The sequence below is a fragment of the Rousettus aegyptiacus genome, unplaced genomic scaffold (genome assembly GCF_014176215.1).
Source record: "Rousettus aegyptiacus isolate mRouAeg1 unplaced genomic scaffold, mRouAeg1.p scaffold_m13_p_15, whole genome shotgun sequence".
NCBI lineage: Eukaryota > Metazoa > Chordata > Mammalia > Chiroptera > Pteropodidae > Rousettus > Rousettus aegyptiacus.
The window spans coordinates 35,182,186-35,204,201 of record NW_023416290.1 but is presented as its reverse complement, the minus strand read 5'-3'; the positions used below and the strand labels follow the sequence as shown (position 1 = coordinate 35,204,201).

The window sequence follows — 22,016 nt, the reverse complement described above, 5'->3', positions numbered from 1 at the left end:
TAAATCTGCAGTATTATGTTTCTTATGTTATTATCTTCTAGATAATTTTCTACTCAACTACCCTCCTCTCAACCTGAAAACATGTATAAGTCATCCCTATCCAGAGAGAGAATCTTATATCAGTTAGGACTCTTTCAGGTAGAATTTGAGGTTGAACAGGAAATCCAATTCTAACTGATTTAACTAAAAAAGGAACTTACGGAGATTGTCGAAGATCTAGGATTAGTCTAACCGCAGGGGCAGCCAGATTCAGCGGCTCAGACAATGTCCCCTGGACCCGGTTTCTCTCCACCTCATAGCTCTGACTTCTGCTATGTTGGTCTCATTCTCTGCTGGGCTCTCTCCTCATGGAGATAAGACAACTGCAGAACTCAGAATTGCTTTTACGTTCTTAATCCTCCTCCACTCCAAAAAAAGAGTGCTTGCTTTCCTGTTTAATAGTTCAAACAAAAATTCCAGAAGTGAGTCTATATGCCTTCAACTTCAATGAACTTGGGTAATTTCCCCATCTGTGCCAATTCTTGGGTTCTTTCCCCAAAAATGATTGCAAGGAGAATGCTAGTGATATTCATTGTGTTGACTAAAGCCTGGGTAGTGTGAAGTGAGTGGAATGAAAGCAATTTGAGATTTGTTAGCAGAAGAAGGAAGGAGGTAGGTACTGAGTAGCCCCAAAGCTGTCTGCCATATTGCCTGCGTTGCTTTCTCATCAAGCTAGTACCATTTACCTTACTAGTTGTGTACTTTTTAGTGCATTTCTTGATCTTTCTAAGCCTTATTTTTTCATCTATAAAATGGGGACAAGAATACATCACAAGGGAGCTACGAAGATGTAGTAAAATAATGTACGTACAGAACCTAGCAAATCTCTTAACCCATAGGAAGCTCTTGTCAAAGCTTAGTTTCTTTGTGTTTCCAAACTCTTTATCCTCTTCACTTTGCTGCTGACATCCTCCAAAGTTTAGTCAACACCCACTCTACATTAATTTCTCACCTCTCATTTAATTCTTGATCCAATACAATCCAACTTCTGCCCTAACCACTCCACTGGAAAGCTCCTGGTCAAATGAGCTCTTCTTCGGTCTCATCTTAACATCTCTGTAGTATGTGAATGAAGCTCCTGACCACCTTTTTCTTTTCAAACCTGTCTTCTCCCTCAGCATCTACTGAACTGTTCTCTGCTGATTCTATACCTTCTACTATGGCCGGGCTGATTCAGTATTGTTAATTCCTTTTTTCCCCTCAGGTTACACTTTCAGTGTTCGTGTTCCCCAGGTGCCAGCCTGGCTCACATATTTTCACTCTGTGTGTTTCCTCCGAGGTCTCTCATCTACTGCTATGGTTCCATCTATTATTTTATGCTGTCTCCTTCTGAATTTGAAACTCTGCCTCAGACTTTTTCTCTAGAGCTGCTGATACCAATATTCATTTGATGTGCATTTGTTAAATGCTCACTATATGTCAGGCACTGTGCTAGATTCTGAGGACACATTGGTCTGTAAGATAGATTTGGCCCTTGTGTAGTCAGTCTCCTTCCACAATATATTAGGGTAGGCCAGTGGAAAGTTTGGGTTCTATAATTTGTTTATGTTCAGCATTTTAAGAAATTATCAAACTGTTTTCCAAAAATGTCCTATCATTTTATACTCTTGCCAACAATAAATGAGAGTTCCAGTTGCTCTATATACTCATCAAATTTTGGTATGTTTAGCCTTTTTAACTTCAGCTATTTTGGTGAGTATGGAGTTAAATATTATTATGTATGATTTTGGGAAGTATTTCTCTAATAACTAATGATATCAAGTATCTCGTCATGTAGTTATTTATTATCCATATATATTCTTCGGTGAAGTGCCTGTCCCATTATTTCATCCCATTTTTTTTTTACTAGAGTTTCTTCTTATTCAAGTATAATAGTTTTTTATTTGTTCTAGATAGAAGCCCTTAGATATGAGTTTTGCCAATATTTCCCTCATAGTACGTGTTTTTTCATTCTTTACTTTTAAATATATGTAATTTAGTTTTTCTGAAGACTTTATTTTTTAGAGGGAGGCACAGAGATTTCTTGTATTCTCCCAGCCGCCACATGTGCAAAGCCTCCTTCATTACCAACATCACCAGAACGGCACATATTTTATTCTTTTTTTTTTTTACCAAGGATTACTTTATCTTGACATATCATAATCACTCAGAGTGCATAGTTCACCTTAAAGTTTACTCTTGGTGGTGTATATTCTATGGATTTGGACAAAAACTATAATGATATGTAGTCATTATAGTAGGAAAACTAACTTAAGCTTTAAATTTTCTTATCATAAATTTAACCTTATTTAAATCATGCAACCTGAACTCAGTATATTCTTTCTTTATCTGTTTCCTTCCTTCTCTCTAAGTTTTGTGAAATCATTGAGTTCATCTTGTCATTACTCAAAACTTCAATATTCCTGCTTATTATTTTCTGCAACATCAAAGTTAAACACTTCCCTCTCTCATTACACTATTGGTGGCAATATAAATTAGTACAGTCCTTTTTGAGGACTTTTTAACAACACATATCTCATTTTAAAATGCATAATCCCTTGCTCTAAAAATTCTAATTTTATGAACTTATCCTACAGGTATTATCATATATGTGCCCAAAGATACATGTGCAAAAATATTCATTATAGCATTGTTTATAATAGCAGAGGTCTGGCAACTCACTTAATATCCATTAATCAAGAATTGATTAAATGAATCATTTTATATACCGATAATGAAAGACTCTGCAGCCATAAAACAATAAGGAAGTAGAACTATGTATGCTGATATGGAACCATCATCTAGACATGTTGTTAAGCATAACAAAATAGGGCTACGACATCCTGTGCACAACATTCACTCATGTATATGCTAACAGATGCATAGAATATGTCCATGACATTTTATAAGAAATTGGTATTATGTCTGAAAAGAGGGACTGGTGAATTGGAAGCACTAGTGATATGTGGTGTGAAGAAGGCTTACTTTTCAACATATATTCTTTTGTATTTTCTGAAATCTTTTACCATATACAACTATTTTTCAGTTTTATTATTATATCCCCACTTCTGGCCATGGTTGAGGAACAGAGACTGAGCTTACTCCCTTTCCTTAATCATCTAAAAGTCAGGCAAAACCTATATGAAGCAACAGTTTTGAAACAAAAAAAGAAGGTAAAATAAAAATTTTTTCAGACATATAAATTTGAAAGAATTCTTCAACAGCACACTTTCACTATAAGAAATATTAAAGGAAGTCCTTCAGGTACAAGGCGAATGATACCAAATAGAAATCTAGATCTACTTGAAGGAATAAAGAGCACCAAAATTTGAAAATGTGTGAATAAATATAAAATAGAGTTTTCATGTTTTTAAAATATCTTAAAATATAATTGATTGTTTAAAAAATATTATTGGGTTGTGAGGTTTATAGCACATATAGAAGTAAAATGAATGAAAATAATTACATAAAGCCTAGGAAAAAGGAAATAGTAGTTTATTGGTATAATCTTATACTATATGTGAAGTGTATTATGAGTATGTTATATTAGTGATATATCATTACTTGAGGGTCTATTATTACTGTGATAGTGAGATATCGCTAAAAAGCGATCAGTAAAGCAATCTAAAACCATTCAGTAAAATTACTAAAGCAATCATAAAAAGTGATATATAAAAAGAGATATAGCTAACGAGCCAACAAGAGACAGAATTAAATCCCCCAAAATACTCAAACTAAGAGGGAGAAAACAAGAATGGCAATGACAGACAGAAACAAATAGCAAAATGGTAGATTTAAACCCTAATATATCTGTAATCACATTAAATATAAATGGTCTAAACACTCTAATTAAAGGGCAGAGATTGTTAGATTGGATGAAAAGGCAAGAGCCAACTGTATCTTGCTTAGAAGAAAACAACTTTAAATATAAAGATACAAATAAGTTAAAAAAAAAGATGAAGAAAAACATATACCATGCTAATACTAATAAAAAAAAACTGGGTGACTACATTAATATCAGACAAGGTAGATTTCAGAGCAAAGACTATTATCAGAGATAATAAGAATCATTTTATTATGATAAACTGGTCATTTAAAAGGACATAAACATCCTAAATTATTTAGTTATTTAAACATTCTAAATGTTTGTGTACCTAATAACAGAGCTTTGAAATATATGCAACAATAAAAAAAATGAGAGAACTTTTAAGGATAGGTGAATCTACAATTATAGTCAGAAATACCAACGCCTCTCTCGAAATATTTCTAACTTCCCTTGAACTTCCTCTTTAACAAATAGGTATCTTAGAAATGTGTTATTTAATTTCCAAATATTTGGGAACTTAATTTAGGAATTTTCCAGATATATTTCTACTATCGAGTTCTACTTTAATTCTCTTATGGTCAGAGAGCATACTTTGAATGATTTCAATTTTTTAAAAGTTGCTAAAGTGTAGTTTATGGCCAAAAATATGGTCTATCATGGTTAAGGCTCCATATATACTTGAAAAGAATATGTATTTTGCTGTTGTTGGGTTTTAGGACCTCTATATCCTTAATGAATTTCTGCCTACTTGTTTGTTCCATTAATTATGAGAGGAATGTTGAAGTCTCTAGTGGTAGAGTATAGAGAGTGGGTTGGAACTGAGAGAAGTAGTTTATTAACTGACACAGTTCATCCTTTTGGCTGCTCAGTATGCATAACTATGCTTCTATACATCCTTAAACCTCTATACAATAACAAAAACATCTTTATGCTTCCATCTAACAATATGCAACTAGCTTTTGTACAACCAAAAACATTCCTTACCTTTCCCCCAAAATGAAGAAATAAAAAGTCCCAAAAATTGTTGAATCAATCTTTTTGAGACAATCACAGGAGACATTTCCAGACTATGTTAATTACTTCTCAAAATTCAGTCACAGTGCTGAGTGTTTTTTTTTTTTTTAACTAAGGATGAATTGTAAAATTAATTGCCATCATCAATCCTGTACATAACAATAAAGGACAAGTGAAGAGTCAGGGTAATTATAAATATATATGTAGTAATTATTATAGTAGATATTATATTATTACATATACATACACACATAAATATATACACATAGACATAGACATACATATACACATACACATACACATACACATACATATACATATACATATACATATACATATACATATATATATATATACACATGTACATATACATACACACATCAAGCATGGAACGAAATATACCTAATTGTTAGTGTCTTCATGCCCATAAATGGTCACAAGGAGGCTACTTCATTACTGTTCCACATTCTCCTTGGCCTCAGCCAGAATCTCAGCTGGTCAGAATTATTTACCTGTTGGGGCGACTCAAACCCTCATTCCTGAAGGATCTGCATCCTCAGTAGCCCTGATTTTTTTTTTTTCAAATTTTCATTAACTTTTACTCTTGGATATTAAGAAGCACCTCAGAGAAACCCTTGGGTCCAGATATAATGATCCTCACCCCACGTGTAGTCCATAGTGTGCAGGGAGGGGAGGCAAAAATTTTGTAAGTAGATTTTTCAGTGCAAAAGTGAGAGAAGCTACTCTGATTTCTGCTTCTTGTTTCCTGGACCTGTATATTCTGCTTATTAAGGAAACTTCACCTCATCTTGGTTGTTAACTAAAGCGTAACTGCATCTCGCCTTATCCATTTAGAGCATCGTCTCCCAGCTGGAGCTATAATTGAGTCTTCAGCAGGCCATTCTACCATCCCATTAAGCCAGCTGCTTCTGGATGATTGTGTGTATGGATTTGATAGGCATGAATACACTGCTACACTTCTTAGGGTATTAGGACCAGAAACCAAGGCATTCTAATGTGAGAGTGTGTAGTTTGATGGTACAAGAGAGTCCTGGAAATACCATGACCTTTAATCTTAAGTTTGTATCTCTATGTCAGATTACCAGTTTTCCTTCCATAACTTCTCATCGAGATATGAAAAATATTGACCAAATCCCATTGTATCTAAACTCCAAATTATTTTGTTTATTAGAGTTTCTTGAAATAAATGGGCTCCTAGATGGATGAGACTTATAATCATACAATTTTAATTACCCTAGAATTTGCTGTTATAGGGATGCAATCTCCAATACCATGTGAGGATTAATTAATAGCAGTATCCCTGAATCTTTTTGAGCGAAAGTTCTTAATACTAGTCAAGATAAAATGAAGTGTTTCTTGATCAGGGCATGGCAGATAAGGGTTTGTGTAGGGGTATTTTTAAATGGAAATATAATACGTGATCTGTGAAGAACTTGGTTTTTGAATCACAGAGTATGAATCATTAATTCTCTTTTTGATTTAAAAATAATTACAAGCAGGACCCAAACTTGTCAGAGGCAGAATGCAACACAAAAATGTCAGAGTTGATAATTGCACTTTGAATTTTAATAATTATATTTTCGAATGCAGTTCAGAATATTTTGAAGCTACTCCATTTATTTCAATTCACTCTTAAAATTTAGCACACTGTCCCAGTTTGCAGCAGACATTTTTTTCCTACCTAGATATTTAAATATAGTTTCTTCATTTCTACTTCTTTAAACATGTCCATGATATAGATTTGTCTTTCAACATAATCATAAGCATACTTTGCGAATACATCTATGTATGGCTCATAGAATCTGTAGGAAAGATGAAAGAATCTATATGTTATGTTCTTAAAAGAATGAATCATTACCCTGAAAAATCTATATATAGTATAGGTATCAAAATCTCTGAAAGTAAATTTTATTTAGAAGGGGAAAAAAGAGAATTGCATATTTTCCCATGAGAGTTAAATACAAAAACAAAAGATACATGAAGAAATATTTCAATCATTGTATAGAAAAGACAAAGAAAGATGCGATCTTTTCTCCAAATCAAACCTTACTTAAAAACACAAAGAGACACAAAAGATGAAAGCAGAGTTGCCGGATGGGGGGCTTGAGGAGGCGGGGTGCAAGGTGGGGAAGGGAAGTCCTCTCCCTCTCCCTCTCCTTCTCCATCCCACCACCAGCTGAGCTGTGCAGGGCGCGCATTATGCAGAACTCAGTTTGGAAATCACTGTCTTAAGAAAAGGCAAATTACAAAATATCTCTCTTTCCAAAATCATAAGTTATGAATGTACGATTGAACTGATGTTAATGGCTACTTGTCCAATCTTTCTGGAACAATCTCGTTATCTCTCCCTCTGCTGGTTCCTGGTTTCTGTGCTTACTACTGCATGCTATTTCTCCCTGTATCTTCCGCCTTCCAAATCCTACCCCTCCTTCAAGGTTCAGCTCAAAACCTACCTCTTCTACAGAGTCTTTTCCTGATCTTTCCAGTTGGGTGTAACTTTACTTTCCTCTGAGGCCCAATAGTTGTACTTCATTTAATTTATATTAATTAATTAATTATTTATTATTGAAAGCACAAGCTTAAGGATAAGTACTAGAGACATGGTGTTGAATTAGACAGGTAAGATCCCTGCTGTTAAGAACGCTTATCTAGTGGCAGGTGGTAATGGTAGAACAGACAACAAAAAGATAAATAATAAATAATGAATGACCTAAGTAAAGATTATGATAACTGCCATGAAAGAAATAAATTGGATGATGTGATCAGGAGTACCTGGACCTCTGTGTGCATGTGTGTATAGGGGTAACATTAAGGTATGGGAAGAAAAACCTGTCCGAGGGGCTGACACATGAGCTGAGAGCTGAAGAAAGAGAAGGATATGGAAGGGCTGAGGCGGGGGGAGAGGACACCTGCCCTGGAGATATGAAGTCCATAAATCTGAGGAATAGAAAACATAATCCAAGGAACAGGTCAAATTGGGATGCCAGGGAGCAGAGAAGCTAAAGGTGGAGGTAGGAGCAGGGATCAAGGAAAGTAATCTTGGCACAATGCCCACAGGAGAGCTCAGATGCCCCAGTCCTTCCTGAAGGCCTTGCGAAGTTGCCAGCTCTTCTAGGAGAGGGTCCACCTCCAGAGTCATCTTTGTGTCCCCATAGAGCCTAGCACAGAAGTTTGCACATAGGAAGTACTAAGTAATTACTAATAAAACAAGGAATAAAGGCCCAACTAATTTCTTCATGAAATGTTCTCTGATTTTAACCCAACATCCTCTTTTCCCTCTGCTGTACCGATGTAAACCAGTAGATTTTATAGCCATTGTATCATCGGTATTTGGTGATGCAGCTCTTATTCTCTCTGAGGTTTAAGGAATTGCTGAAGAGCCAGTACTTGAGCTCAAAAGCTGTATTTGTCTCAGTGGTCGACTGTCCTTTCTTTTATGCTCTCATGGCCTGCAAGTTGAGTGGCAGTCTCATCCGTGGTGCTGGCTTTCAAAAGCAAGAAAATACGACACAATATTTCAAAAGGTGCACAGCCAGTATGACCCAGTGGTGTCCCAATAAATCTGCTGTGGGGCAGGAAGCGAGTGGGGAGAAATTCTGATTTGTAGCATTTACCTATTTATGTTGTGTAAATACTTTCGATGGATCACAAAATTCCTGATTATGTAACAATAAGCTCTTGAAACTCCAGCACAATCACTGTGACCTTGAGGTTGGTGCGTGTCACCTTTGGCTATCTGTCAGAAGAATCTTCCTAGTTAACTACACTTCATTCTGGGTGCCGCAGAGAAAGTGTTGCAAGTGGAGCGATAAGCTGAGAAGATAATAAAATGATCAGCAGCGGGAGCCTGTGAAGCAGGGAGGAGAGAGCCTCCCTTTTTACTTGCTCTCATGGTCTCGGCAGCTCTGCAGCCAACAGAAGACCAGCAAACAAGGTCTCCTGTATGCTGAGCTGGATTCCCCTCTTGAATCATTCTTGGAGAGTTGCAGGCAAGGCAGCTGCCTGAATATGCAGGGAGAGAAGCTGTTTTCCTCCTTCTTTTGAATGTCTTACCTTGAACTAGACCAAGTGTATTTTGAGGCATAACGGAATGCAGCAAACCTCTGCCTCCTGTCAAATACTTAGGCTGTACTTCACCCTACACAAAAGCTGCTGGACTGGGTGTGACAGCTGTCTGACTGATGGGAGCAGTCACGGCGTTTGATGAAAATATTGCTCCCTTTTGATCATGACTCTGCTTATTGTTCTCTTTGCCATTTTTGGTAATATTCTAGGAGAAAAATCAGTACATAATGAATACTTCTAGTTTCCAGATGAATTGAGATGCACTGAGAAATGCCAAGGGGATAAGGGAGAAAGTACAAGTAGGGTCTCACAGAGATGCAGAAGATTTGGAGGGCTGGTGCTGCCTTTTATAGTAAATAAGAATAATGGAAGGCATCTAGGGCCGAATATTCCAAGCAATACATGCAAAAGTGTTGGCTTATGTTCTTCTATGTTAAAACTTGGGAAGAGGGTTCTGGAGTCAAGGCTTTGAGCTCTAAAATGAGAAGGACCTGGGCCTGTGTATAAGTTCCTTATTGCTGCTGTAACAAACTATCATAGTGGGGTGAAAAAGGTAAAGGGATTAAGAAATGCAAACTGGTAGTTACGAATAGTAAAGTAAAGCATAACGAATATAGTCAATAATATGGTAATAACTCAGTATGGTGCCAGGTGGGTACTGGACTAGAGAGGGGGTCATTTTGTAAATTATATAAATGTCTAACCACTATGCTATACACCTGAAACTAATATGAAATAATGTTGAATATTAATTGTAATTGAAAAACTTTAAACAGGGGAGAAAAAGGGTAAGGGAGAATATGAGGTTTAAATTTCTAGGTATAAAACAAATGAGTCATAGGGATGTGGCGTACAGCACAGGGAACAGTCAATAACATTGTGACAGCGTTGTGCAGTGTCGGATGGTGCTGCACTTACGGTGACCACTTCTTTAGCGAATAACTTTGCTGTACACCTGAGACTAATATAATATCATGATTTTAATAAAAATCTTTTTAAAAATTACCATAAACTTGGTAGCTTAAAGCAACACAAATGTATTGTGTCACAGTTCTGCAGTTCAGAAGTCGGAGACAGGTCTCGCTGGGCTGACATCAAGCTGTTAGTGGAGCCGTGTTCCTTTCTGGAGATTCTAGGGGAAAATCTGATTCCTTGCCTTTTCCGGCGTCTAGAGGCTGTCCATCGTCCTTGACTCAGAGGACTCCTCTTCCATCTTCAAAGCCAGCAATACTGCATCTCTGACTGTTTTCTGCAGCTCCTATCTCCTTCCCTCTCCCTATTCTACTTCTAAGGACCCCTATGGATTGCATTGGCCCACTTGAGTAATCTAAAATAATCCTCCTATTTAAAACCAATAGATTAGCAATCTTAATTCTACCTGCAACCTTAATTCTTCATTTCCATGTAGGGTAATGTATTCATAGGTCTTGGAGATTAGAATAGGACACTCCAGAGGGGACATTGTTATGCATAATGACCTATTCTAGATTCCCACCCAGCATCTTCAGGGCTGTGCTTGTTCTGGCAAGTCACCTTTTAAAAAATCTCATTTGAGAATGGAGTAATAGTAGTAGTACCTTCCTCATGGGCTTTTAGTGAAGATTAAGTGTGCTAATATGTAATATTTGCTTAAAATAGTGCCCAGCACATAGTAAACACTCAGTGAATAGTACCTAGTTGTATTTTAGAACTTAAATATGCCTCCTCACCTTGGGTCTGGATTAGAAGAACGAACATTCACAGAAACCTATCCTTCCAAGACCACAGCACACCTCGATGTCACTACCTGTTTATGCATCTCTCTTATTGAATAGTTTCCTGACAGTAGGGAAACAAACTTTGTATAAGCCCCTCAGGCCTGGCACAGAAGAGGCTTCCCAAAGTTATCTCACTTGCATAATTTTCTCACTTGCATAATATTTTCTTTGAACTTCGGGATGCCCTACCATTTGTATTCTATGAAAACCTTTCAGATTAAACAAAAATTTTTGTTAAATGTATTAGTCGATGAAAATTATCTATTTTAGAAAATCATTATTAATGAGAACATTAGAATAATGGATCATTCAGCTACCACTGTGAAGAACACCTGCTTCTTCACAGATGTCCTTTGGTCATGAAGAGTAGCACCGAAGTAGTAGTACTGTGTTGGCAGCAGTGGATAACCCGCTTTAATAACCCCCACTCCCCAGCGATGTGGCTTTCATGAGATACATCAGTATATCCTTAGCTAGTGGGCATGGGCTATAATTAAATGAAGCTATATTATTAAATATACATGTAGGAGGAAAAAACATGATCCAGATGTAGAATGTGAAGATATGGTCATTACTGATTGGAGATGAAGGAAGAGACATTTAAAAGAAGTAAGATCCTTTTATAGCACTTGTAAGGTGAAGAGGAAAAAAGAGATCTGAGGAGAAATTAAAAAGTCCTAATTAAGATGACAGCCTCAAATTATCTCAAAAGGAGTCCACAAATTCTGAGGCTCCATAACGAAGAGAAAGACTCCTCTGTTGGGCAAAATCCCAAAAAGACTGGCTTTAGGTGGCTGTGAGTATCTAAGGCACAGTGGTTTCAGTTAGAATTCAGTAGGCAGATGTTCTCTCCTTCTTCAAGGATCTAGGAAATTAAGAGTAAGTAAAGCAAGTACATACTTCCATTAGAGCATTTACGTTGCATTGTAACACAGGCTTATGTGTGAGATTCCCTCATTAGATTTTAAGGTTAGTAAGGGCATGTACTAAGCTTTAATTTTCATATGGAGAGAGCCTAAAATTGTGTCTGGCATATAGAAAACACTGAATAAATATTGGCTGTTGAATAGAGGAGCTTGTCTCCTAAGAGCCAGAAGGGGGCAAAGAGATCTTCTAGATGGTTAGAAGGACATTAGAATCACTGGTGACTGTGTGGTCGGGGTGCTTTTAAAGAATAGTGATTCTAAAATATATAGAGGATACATCACTTGCTCCCTCCGCGGGAGACGACCCAAAGTACCCTCCTAATCAGACTGAATACTTTCCCCCTAAGATTGGAAACAAGGCAAGGACATCTGCTCTTGCCGCTTCCATTCAACATAGAACTGGAAGTTTTAGCTAGTGAAATAAGGTAAGAAAAAGAAATATAAGGCATAGAATTGGAAAAGAAGAAATAAAACTCCCCCTATTCACCAATTCCATGACTGCCATCGTAGAAAATCCCAAGGAATCTACAAAAAAGTTTTTGACACTGGTGAGTTTATGAAGGCCATAGGATACAAGATCGATATACAAAAATAAATTATATTTCTATGTACAAGCCATAAACATTTGGAAACTGAAATTTACATTTTCAATAGCACATAAGAAAAGAAATACATCATTATAAGGCTAACCAAAATATGTAGGATTTTTACGTTCAAAACTATAAGATGCTGATGAAAGAAATCAAAGAAGACTAAAATATAAATATTTATCATGTTCATGGATTATAAGACTGAACACTGTTAAGCTGCTAATTATCCCCAAATTGGTCTATAGATTCAATACAATCACAATCATAATGTCAGTAGGAATTTTGTAGATATTGACATTATTCTAAAGTGTATGTGGAAAGACAAAAGAAATAGAACAACCAAGAAAGTTTAAAAACAACAACAACAACAACAAAGTTGGAGGAATTGCACCACTTGATTTCAAGGCTCAGTGAAAACCTACAGTGATCAAGACAATGTGGGACTTGCAAAAGGATAGGCGCATAGATCATTGGAACACATGAGTCTAGAAATAAATCTACATAAATAGGGTCAACTGAATTTTGAAAAGATGCAAGATGATTCAGTGGAGAAGAAAATAGTCTTTTCAGTAAGTGCTGTTGAAACAATTGGAAATCCATAAGTAAAAAGATGAACCTTGATTGATACCTTGTACCTTATGCAAAAATGAACTCAAAATGTTGCTCAGGCTCTACTTTCTAGGGAGGTTAGCCAAAGACACACACTAAGCTCCAACCACATTAGATTTCTTTGTGTTTCCAGAATAATCTAAGTATTCTTCCCTTCCCTCTCCGTCTCCCTCTTCCTCTCTCTTTCTCCCTCTCACTAAACTATAAGCCTCACCAGAGCATGGATATCATTTGTCTTTTTTAGTGCTATATTTTGAGAACCTAGAACAATTTCAAGCACATAAGAGGCCCTCAGGAAATATCTGTGGAGTGGATGAATAATACATGCTATTGTTGGCCTAACTTCTCTAAGCTTTATACACTTGGTTGCTTCCTTGACAGAAACTTATAATTTGACGTCCAAAGTTGACAAAGCGCCATCGTGAGAGAGTGGTCCCAGCAAATTAGATCTCTGGATGCAGGAGACTCTGACCATGAGCCTAAGGCTGGTTGTCTCTGTGTTCCCAGTTTCCAATATCATACAACTGAGAAGCATTTTAAAGAGTAAGGCCTAATATCCAGGCTTAAATCTTTGTGATCTCAAATTAGGCACAGCCTTTTAGATATAACATCCAAAGTACAAACGACAAAAGAACACATAGTTTGTGCTTCATCAAAATGACATACGTTGGCTCTTTGAAAGATACCACGAAGAAAACAAAAAGGCAACCTACAGAATGGAAATATTTTCAAATTATATATCCGATAAGGGACTTACAGCCAGAATATATAAAGAACTCTTACACATGAATAATAAAAACACAAATAACCCAGTCAAAAAGTAGACCAAGCATCTGAAAAAAAATTTCTCTAAAGAAGATAAGCACATGAAAAGAAGAGCAACGTATTAGCTATTAGAAAAATGCAAATCAAAACCACGAATGGGATACCACTGCACACCCACTAGGATGGTATAACTTTAAAAATGACAAACGAGCGAGTGTTGGTTTAGGATGTGGAGAAATTGGAACCATCATGTACTGCTGGTGACAAGGTAAAATGGTACAGCAGCTTTGGAAAAAAGTGTGGCTATTCAAAATGTTAAATATAGATTTACCATATGACCCAGCATTTCTATTCCTAGATATACATCCAAGAGAAATAAAAACATACATCCACATAAAAATCTATACATGAATGTTCATAGCAGCATATTAGCCAAGAAGTGGAAACAACCCTAATGTCCATTAACTGATAAATTAATAAACAAAATATGATATTTCTATATCATGGGATATTATTTATTCATAGAAAGGAATGAAGTAATGATGACAGGTAAACCTTAAAAACATTATGCCAAGTGAAAAAACCAGTCACGACAGACTTCATATTGTATGAAGACTTAATTTATATGAAATATTCAGAGTAGGCAAATCAGTTGTAGAGATAGAAAGTAGATTTGTGGTCACCAGGGGCTAGGGGTCAGGAGAAAAAATGGAGAGTGCTAAGAGGTGACACAGGACAGCAAATTTCCCCTCAGGTGATGGGGAGACCAAGCCCTGGACTGAGCGAAGAGGGTCCTTTGGCAGAGAGTGTGGAAAGAATTCAACACACATGTCAAAGTTAGAGTCAAAATGAAAGTTTATTAGAAAAGTGATAACACTCCACAAACTGAGTGTTCTCTCAGAGGCAGAGCGTGAGAGGGACCAAGAGAGATGTGGAAAGACAGTGAGTAGGTGGGGGCCCTCCAGTGTTCAGGGGATTCAGTTTATATATCATTCTTTAGTTCCTGTGAGGTATTGTTTAAATGACTTTGTGAATCCATTTCCTTTGATATGGACATACAGTGAGGAAGAAGAAGGGTATATAGTGTGAAAAAGTAAGAATATGTAGAGTGAAAGGCCTGCTGGTGGTTCCCAGCCTTTAATCCATTGGTTCCCCATGGTTTTAGCCATAGGGAATGGCTCTTGGTTCCTGTTTCCCCTTCACAGGTGTGGGGAATGGGTTGTTAGCAATCCCAGCAGAAATCTTTCTTTGTTCTGAAGGTGTCCTCCTGGCCCGGCTGCAGAGCGGACAGCATACTGCAGTATCTGACTGTGGCTTGGTTAACATTTTAATTCTCTTGCTTCCTCCCTATATTACAGATATGCCATTTCTTTTGGGGGTTCTAACATTGATTGTGGTGAGAGTTGTAAAACTCTGAGAATATACTAAAAACATTAAATTGTGTGCTATATAAGTTATGTCTTAGTAAAGCACTGCCACCTTCCCACCGCTGCCTTTGACCCATCAGAATTCTTCCTGCAGAGTAGGTAGCAGTGACCAGCCCTACACTGTTCAGATCAGAGCTGACCAAATGACGACCTAGGGACCCCTTATGGCCTACGCACTCTTTCGTCTTGGCCTATGGGACATTTAAAGAATTTAAACACTTAGTTACCAATATTTTAAAATGAATAGAGTTCATATGAAATGTAGACTTCTGGTTTCTCCAGGAAAAACAAACAAACAATAATAATAATAATAAAAACCCCAACTCGATGGCCACAATTGGACCTGCATTTCCCATGTAGAAAAAAGAGGCTACTCTCTTGATGGCATAATGCCCTTCCCAGTTTGCTCCAGTATACCCAGCCTAAATTACTTCTTTGTCACTGCATCTCAATCCCTTAGGGACACTTGAGTTGGCAACACCTGCTCAGACCTTTCCTGGCCTCAAAACTTCCTTGTTTTGTGTCCCATTGCCTTAGGCCTGATTCGATGATTGGATAATCCCAGGTTTCCATCCTGGCTGTACATCAGAATCTTCTGGGGCCCAAGCAAAAAAAAAATGCCCATGAAAGGCTGCACCGCTGACCAGTTAAATCAGAATCTCAGGGTGGGGGTGCGGGGTTAGTGGGGTGGGGCACAGGTCTAGCATTTAAAAACAAAACAAAAACTCAGCTCCTTAGGTGATTCCAGTGTGTGTGTATCTAGGGAGGCAAGCCCTTGAGTTAATATGCTAATCTATTTCAAGAAAAAGTTTTAATGTCCAATGATAGTTTACTGTCTTCTCAGATGACTTGATTTTTCAAGTACTGTCTGAAGTGAGTAAATGATGTAGAAATTGAAGGCAGAACTAAGAGGTTGTTTTCAGTCAGGTGAACCTTTTTCTTGATTTTCAAAACAAAGTTGGCAGCTGTTTGGACCTAAATGTAATTGTCATTTCTATTACTAGTCATATTAAAAGATTTCGTAATCATTATAGCAAACCATAGACAGGCCATGGTGGCCTTATAGCTTTACATGATGCCTTTTTTGTTGTTTTTAACCAGCAAGATTTTTAATGAGTGAATGACTCTAAGTTGCTTTTAAGACCTGATGTGGGGTTCTGGACATGTCACTGGGGTTGACAAACACAAGAAGTTACAGCGGCTTTTTGACAGGTCATGAGTGGCCAACAGAGCAAGACAGGAACATGTACTGGCAGGCACTGGGTAAATATTGGTTCACTGAATTGACAAGACATTCACTTCAGATCATCTCCTGTCGAGATAAAATATTTGGTGACATTCTGGAGTGGAGGATGGGGTGGGGTGGGGTAAGGGGGTTCCCCCTCAGATGTCCTCCTCCCGAGTTTTTGTTGTTAAGCCATCCCTGGACATTTCGCAGAAGGCTCTAAATAGAGAAAACACTGGTTAGGCAAAGAGCAGACCCGCATGTCCTTCCAAGGCCCTCCTGAACTTCACTGCGACCAGCAGGGACTCCAGTCTCCCCGCCCTCCACGCGCCCCCCCGCCCCCGCCCCCAATTGAAGCCTAGAAGAAGGTGCTGTGGTTTGAATCTGACCTGCCCACGGCCCGAACAGGTAAACAGATGGCTTCCTTTGGAAAGTGCCAGTGCATCCTGCCCAGAAGCCTGGGCGGCGGGCTAGGGCTAGGGGGCACATCGCGGATAAGCCCAGCGGCTGCACCCGGCAAGGTGGAGGCGCCCACTACACCTGCAAACCCCACCCCTCAGCTTGGTCCCCCTGCACCCAGAGAGAGGCCATCTGCGGGGCTGCAGCTGGGAGGGGGGTGGTTGGCCGCGAGGAGCGAGGCAGCGAGCGAGGCTGGGGAGGGGGGCGCGGCAGGCGGCGGTGCTGTCCAGGGGAGGCGGGCGGAGGGAAGGCGCTGCCGCCGCCGCTGCCGCCTCCTCGCCCGCGGCGACACAGACGCCGGGAGCAGCCGAGGCGGTGAGTCGCAGCGCCTGCCCGCGGCTTCTCCGGAGCCAGAGCGGAGTCGGAGTGGCAGCCGGGGCGGGTGTGCGGGGGGCGGTGGCGCCGCGAGCAGCTGCTGGGGGAACCCAGCGCCTGCGGCGCGGAGGGCGCGGGGGTGGGCACGTGGAGCGCGCGGGGCTGGGGACCTGTCCCTACAGCCCCTCCTGGCTTCGGTTCACGCTATCAATTCCCCTGTCCTTCCCCCATGTCTCTGAGGGAAAAGAAAACAAAACCGAAGACCTTGAGAACGGGTGGCAGAAACGGAGGGAGCAACTTTGCAGAGGGACGCGCCGAGGTGCGCGGGGCTGGCAAGATGGGGCGCGCTGGGTCGGAAGGGGGCGTTCGAGAGCCTGGCGGCTCAGGGACCTCCGGAGCATCCCTCCCCGGCGCGGGGTGGGGTCCAGGATACCCGCTGGTTCGCAGGCCTGCAGAGTCGGCCCTGAGAGGCCACAGGAGGCGTGTGCGAGAGGTGGGGGCCTGAGAAGGGGCTTTGGGAGCGACTGAAAGGCGCTGGTTGAACCCATAGGAGGAAGTGGTCTGTGTTTTGGATCCGGGACCCAAAAGATTTGCGTCTCTTGCCCTAGGGGACTCGAGAAGGGGTGTGCTGGGGAGATGTGTTTGAGTGTTTTTCAGTGCATACCAATTTATTTTTAGCTCCAGAGAAGCAGGATGTGCAAAGTGGGTTGTATCAGCCCGGGAGGGGCAGGAGGTCTCCCTGTCCGCAGGAAATACACAAGTTTCTTGCTGCAGATGCTTGCTTTAACTTTCATGCCCGGAGAAAGAAATCCATGTGGCTCTAAGAAGCTCTCCCAGCTAGGGCCACTTTCTGCGGGTCTGTCCGAGGCTGCAGATCAGGCGGACCAAGTGTGTTAAACGCTGGTACGCGATCTGTTTGTGGAAAAACTAGTGTGAAACACAGAAGTAGGGCTGCCAAGGTCTTGCTCTCTGAGAAGGAAAACCGCACAAGCTTGGTCAAAGTTTTCCCAGTTCTGTCTGATTTGAAAATAACAGACTTAAACGGCTATATTAACCAAGGGCAGGATTCTCTGTCCCGGTTCCTCAGAACTAATTGGCAACGCTCACGAGGTTTTTCACTCTGTGTTTAGGGTCGAATGCAAGATGCAAGGACTGGAAAGGAGAAGGGGGTGGTGGTGTGGTGATGGGAGTGTGGGTGTGTGGGTACCATTGGGAGCTAAGTAAAGACTTGGGGAGGGGCTTTCTTCAGAGCAGGAGGCTCAAGAAGCTGAAACCCAAATGTTCAGGTACCCAAGCCAGACCCCTGGAAATTGCTCAGGAGTCTCCTTCATTTCAAGCACTCAGAGCTCAGTCCTGAATACCCACTCTCTAGGAGTATGCTGGGAGAGTGAAGGGTGAGGAGGCGAACTCTGAACCCAGACTGCTGGATTTGAGTTCTGGCTGGGACACGATTATCTCCCAGAGCTTGGGCTTGTTACTTTACCTCTCTGTGTTTCCTGATCTGTGACACGAGGTTGATAAATAGTATTGGATCTATCTCAGGCTTGTTGTGAAGACAAAGTGAGTGAATACACAGAGAGCACTTCACACAGTGCCTTGTCATTAGTAAGTGTCACACCAATGTGAGCTCTTATTTTTCTTGTTGTCACTAATTTAGTTCATGACCTCATAACTTCTTTCTTGCCTGAATTGCTCCGACTGCCTTCACACCTGGCTCTTTGCTCCGAATCAGGGCACTCTTGCTCCAGGTTATTCTCCAAACTGCAACTAGAACGCTCGTTTTGAAAATAAAAACCTACGCCAGTCATTCTGCTTAATTTTCTTCAGAAGTCTTCTGTGGCTTTCAGGTTAGAGTCTGGACTCCAAGGAATTTTATAACCACACCCTTGTTTCCTCTCCAGCCTCATCTCCCAAGCCTCCCCATGTGCAGCCTCAGCTCGAGCCACTGAATCTCAGCACCTGTTATCCTCTCATCCTTCCTCATCTGGTCAACCCCTGTGCATTCATCCCTACTCGGCTGCGGCGCAGGGGCGCTGCCTTCCCGCTGCCTTCCGGCAGGCCTCTTGGCGCCCCTCCCTATGCTGACCGAACTGTCCTTGCTTCATGCTGGCACTTACCCTGTAGATACCCTTCTCATGATGCTGTATCCTCATCTGCATATCAGTCTTCCCTCCTGGCACGTGCCTTGAGAGATGGATTAAGGGTATCAGTAAATGTTTGTTGAATGAATAAATGAGCATCGGTCAGGCAAAGTTCAGTCCTTTTTCACTAAAGCCAGAAACAAGCATGGAGAATAACAGAGAGGAGGACCAAACCAGTCTTTGTATATACTACTCTAATAAAAAACTTTGGGAAATATTAAAGAATCAAAGGTTAGTCGAAGGAATGTGGCATACAATCTTGAAACCATTTCAGAGGTATTTTTTTAAGTGTAAGAGGTCAGACTAAAAATGGAGGAATGCAGTGATCAGAACTCTTTCCCTACTTCCTTTATAAAAAGGTCAGACATCTCAGATTTGGTGGTAGGGGATGGAGCTCTCTGAGGTGAATTGGTTTTCTGGAGGCAGAGGTGAAGGTCAGCACACGCATGGGCATTGTGGCTCTTCCTTGGGTTGTAGCTTCTTCCATACTGTGGATTTCTGCTTGCCCAGGATTGTTATGATGAGAACGGGAACTCTCCCACCATCAAAGCTCCCCTGCTACTTTTCAGGCAATTCAGTGTGTTCTGTGGGCGCACTGAGGGAGCGTTTCCACGAGCTCCATTACTGGGCTCCCAGGAGCCCTTTGCAGAGGGCGATAAGCGGGCGCCTGGTCCTCTGGGCCAGCCTCTGGCTCCAGAGCAGGGGGTTTTGTACAGTTGAGAAAGCAAAAATGCTTTTTACATTTTTGAATGGTTATAAACAAACAAAAAATCAAAACACAAAGAAGAATATGTGATAGAGACCATACCTAAAATTCTGACCACCTAGTTCTTTATAGAAAAACTGCCAGCTGCTATTCTGGAGCTGAGAGAGTCGGTTTTACTTTGCATGCCATCTTTGATTGATTGGTAATAGCTGTCACGAGAGTTGGTTGAATAGAAATCCAAAGCTCGGTCTATACTCAGTAGGAAAGAGTGCCGTGGTTAATCAGTGTTTTCTGCCAGGGCGTGGCATTAGGAAGTGGTGGCAGACAAGTGTGTCCTCACCATCTGCTGTCTCTATCACCATGATAGAGCATATCATTGAAGGACAATGAAGGTGGAAATCAGGGACAGAGCATGTGAGTTAAAACTGATCCTTAGAAGAAGCCAGAAAATTTCTACAACAATAAACTATCACCATAGTTATTGTCAGTAATTTGCATTTATCGAGTGTGTACTGTGTACATGCAAGAGGATTTCATTTAATTTTTGTACTAATTTTTTTTCAGGAGATATTTATTTTAATTAGGACTCAGTTCTGTTGTAAGTGTCAAACTATTTTAAATAAAAAAAGGAAATTTTGTTTTTAGCTCTGGTAACTTCTCAGTCCAGAGGAAGATACTTGGTATGGCTTGACCCAGGGCTCAGGCATCTTTCCCAGGACCTGATTTCTCTTTCCACACTTCTTGGAGTTGGCTCCATTTTTAGGCTCCATTTTATTATAGGATGACCCTAAACTCCAGACCTTACCTAGTTTGTGCTTTAAATCTAGCCAGAAAGTGGGAGCCTGTATGCCAGAGCTGATCACAGTGACTGGCTGTGGCTCACTGGCTTTGATGGGATCCCATGCCTGTTCCTATGGCCTGGGTTCCACATGTTCTTAGGGCTTAGGCTTGGTGACAGGTTTCATCCCTGAGCCATGGGCTAAGGAGTAGGAGCAGAGTGTTTCCCCAGCAGAATGTTGTTACACTGTCACCAGAAGATGGGCCAATGGATTTTAGGTTGCAAAGCAACAGACATCCACCGTAGTACTGCTAGCATCTCGCTTCATAGATGAGGGGAACAGGGTTAGAGGCACTCAGTAACCTGCCCACGCGCGCGTGGTTAGCAGACAGCGGAGTTCTGATTTGAAACCCACAATTTATGCACTTAAGAGAATTACCTGTGAACAGAACAATATAAAGTGAGTTTAGCATGAAGCTATATTCTTTCATTTCTGAAATGTAGCTAACTAACTTCAAGAAATGTTAAGTACTGACTGGCTAGAGGATATGAGAAAAAAAGAAGATACAGACTTCTTTGTCTATACTTTTACTGACTTAATTCAACCAATATTTTTGAGCAGTTTCTACATGTTCAATATTGTGTTAAGTTCTAGGATATAGGATGAATAAGATCTAGCCCCTTTAAGGAATTTATATTTCAACTTGAAAGTGCAAGACGTAATTAGGGGACAGATTGACTGGAATGAGGGCTCCGTGTGGGGAAGTGCAGGAGCAGATTCCCCTCGATGGGGACAGTGACCTTCTAGTCCGTTCACTGACATATCTCCAGTACCATGCTTTGTGTGATAGTCAAGCAATAAATATTTCAGGGACCCATTTTTTTTTTTTATTGTGGCTAAATGTGCATAACGTAAACATTTCCATTTTAATCACACCCTTTAACCGTGGCATTAAGTACAGTAAGTACATTTACATTGTTGTGCAACTGTCACCACTGCCCAGCTCCAGAATTTTTTCATTTTTCCAAACTAAAACCCCACTGCCATTATACAGAAACTCTCCATCTCCCTTGCCCCCAAACCCTGGCAACCACCATTCATTCTACTTTCTGTCCCTATGAGTTTGACTACATATGTCACATAAGTGAAATCATACAAAATTTGTCCTTTTGTGACTGGCTTATCCCACTTAGCATAATGTCTTCAAGGTTTACTCATATTGCATATGTCAGAAGTTCCTTCCTTTATAAAACTGAATAATATTCCATTTTATGTATATACTCCATTTTATTGCTTATTCACTCATATGTCAATGGGCATGTGGCTTTTTCCACCTTTTGACTATTGTGAACCATGCTGCTATGAACGTGGAT

General features: G+C 40.2%; 1 protein-coding gene across 1 annotated transcript in view; it reads left to right on the top strand.

The window, feature by feature from the left end:
- The first annotated feature begins 16,999 nt into the window (after positions 1-16,999).
- Positions 17,000-22,016, top strand: part of NCALD (neurocalcin delta) — a 366,103-nt gene continuing 361,086 nt past the window's right edge. The window contains exon 1 of the mRNA XM_016147541.2: positions 17,000-17,017. The gene's annotated coding sequence lies outside the window, so the exon portion shown is untranslated. The remainder of the gene's footprint in view (positions 17,018-22,016) is intronic.